The 1,982-nt window shown below is 43.9% G+C and overlaps 1 non-coding gene across 1 annotated transcript; it reads left to right on the top strand.

Annotated features, from left to right (window-relative positions):
- The first annotated feature begins 316 nt into the window (after positions 1–316).
- Positions 317–398, top strand: trnas-gcu (transfer RNA serine (anticodon GCU)). The gene has a single exon. It is a non-coding gene; the product is annotated as a tRNA-Ser (tRNA).
- The last annotated feature ends 1,584 nt before the right edge of the window (positions 399–1,982 follow it).

The raw sequence follows: 1,982 nt of genomic DNA, 5'->3' as shown, positions 1-1,982 counted from the left end.
ATCCCTAAGAGCTCTATCCAACGCTTTATTGAAAGAAAACCTCCTGCTGTCTCGGGTTCTTCATTCCGTTGACTTCAATTCTTCACAGAATTCAACAGACCTTATTACATATTCCTTTCCTCATTTTTGTTCAGATCACTGTGTGCAGAGTGTGACAATGGGAGTGCAATTGCCTCAGAACCCAGAGATCAGACCATAGTCTTGGAACTGTACTGTGTTATTTATCATTTCACCAACACCAGGGAGAAATATCTGCTGCTCTGCATAATTTACGCAATTCAATTATTTATAAGTTCATCGGTGCCCCCGTGTCGGTGACGAGATGGCCGAGAGGTTAAGGCGGTGGACTGCTAATCCATTGTGCTCTGCATGCGTGGGTTCGAATCCCACTCTCGTCGCTGTCATCGACTGTTCTCCAATAACCGTAGTTGTTGTATTGAAATCGGGGCTCCAATGGTCAGTTTAGATGTATCAATGCTCTTACACAATCTCAAAGCATAGTTTGACCCTGTTGACTAAACTGAATTGAAACGTCGGTTGCTTTGGGATAATGAAAAAGAGCGTGATTGTATTTTTCATGTCAAGTTGCTGTGAACGTTTTTTCGTATGAAAGACATCCAGGAAAAGCAAATAACGAGAGCTGCGAAGTGCATGTTTATGCAAAGGGATTCTTAATGAATGTTTTGTCAGATGAAATCTGGAGGAGGTTGAGTAGAAGTAATTCATCCTGGTGAGAAGAGCACAGCGAGACAACACAAAATAATGGAGATACTTCAATAGGGGCAGGGCGTGGGTGTACGGGCACTAAGAACTGGGTGTAAATGCACAGTGGAGAATTGCCGCTGTGGGTGCCATGCATGGGCACGGAGTGACTTACACATTGGTCTCGCCCTCGCCCCTTGCTCTCGCCATTGATGAATGCTGGACATAAGGCACAGATAAACACAAGATGTGGGAAGCAAGCTCCCTCTCGTTATGCACACACTGGATGCATCACATTGAACTATGAACAACTGGAGAAATCAGCATGTTACCTATAGGGGGTGAAACTAAACTGTGGATCAATAACCGCAAATTCATGCAACATAAACATGAAAAATGATTTAAAATGTATGGTGTAGGTTTGCTCGCTGAGCTGTAGCTTTGATATCCAGACGTTTCTTCACTTGGCTAGGTAACGTCATCATCAGTGGCGACCTCCAAGTGAAGCGAAGCTGTTGTCTCCTGCTTTCTATTCATATCTTTCTCCTCGAACAGGTTCCTGGGGTTTGTGGTGATGTCATTTCCTGTACGTTTTCTGAGGAGTTGATAGATGGCATCTGGATCTAAGTGTTTGTTTATGGCATTGTGGTTGGAGTGCCAGGCCTCTAGGAATTCTCGGGCGTGTCTTTGCTTAGCCTGTTCCAGTATAGATGTGTTGTCCCAGTCGAAATAGTAATATTTTTAATCCGTATGTAGGACTACGAAGGAGAGAAGGTCGTGTCTTTTTGTGGCTAGCTGGTGTTCGTGTATCCTGGTGGCTAACTTTCTTCCTGTTTGTCTTACGTAGTGTTGGTGGCAGTCCTTGCATGGAACTTTGTAGATGACGTTCGTTTTGTCCACGGGTTGAACTGTGTCTTTTAAGTTTGTTAGTTTTTGTTTGAGAGTGTTGGTGGGTTTGTGTACTACTAGGATTCCGAGGGGTCTGAGTAGTCTGGCTTTCATTTCTGAAACTTCTTTGATGTATGGTAAGGTGGTTAGTGTTTCTGACTGTGGTTGGTCTGCTTATCGTGGTTTGTTCTTGAGGAATCTGCGGACTGTATTTTGTGAGTATCTATTCTTCTCGAATACGTTGAATACGTGGTTCTCCTCTGTTTTCCGAAGTTCGTCTGTGCTGCAGTGTGTGGTGGCTCATTGGAATAGCGTTCTGACTCAGCTTCGTTTGTGTGTGTTGGGATGGTTACTGGTGAAGTTAAGTATTTGGTCAGTGTTTGTCGGTTTTC

Source organism: Chiloscyllium punctatum, chromosome 18, assembly GCF_047496795.1.
Source record: "Chiloscyllium punctatum isolate Juve2018m chromosome 18, sChiPun1.3, whole genome shotgun sequence".
Classification (NCBI taxonomy): domain Eukaryota; kingdom Metazoa; phylum Chordata; class Chondrichthyes; order Orectolobiformes; family Hemiscylliidae; genus Chiloscyllium; species Chiloscyllium punctatum.
The sequence above is the reverse complement of the archived record's forward strand: the minus strand, read 5'-3'. Positions and strand labels throughout refer to the sequence as shown.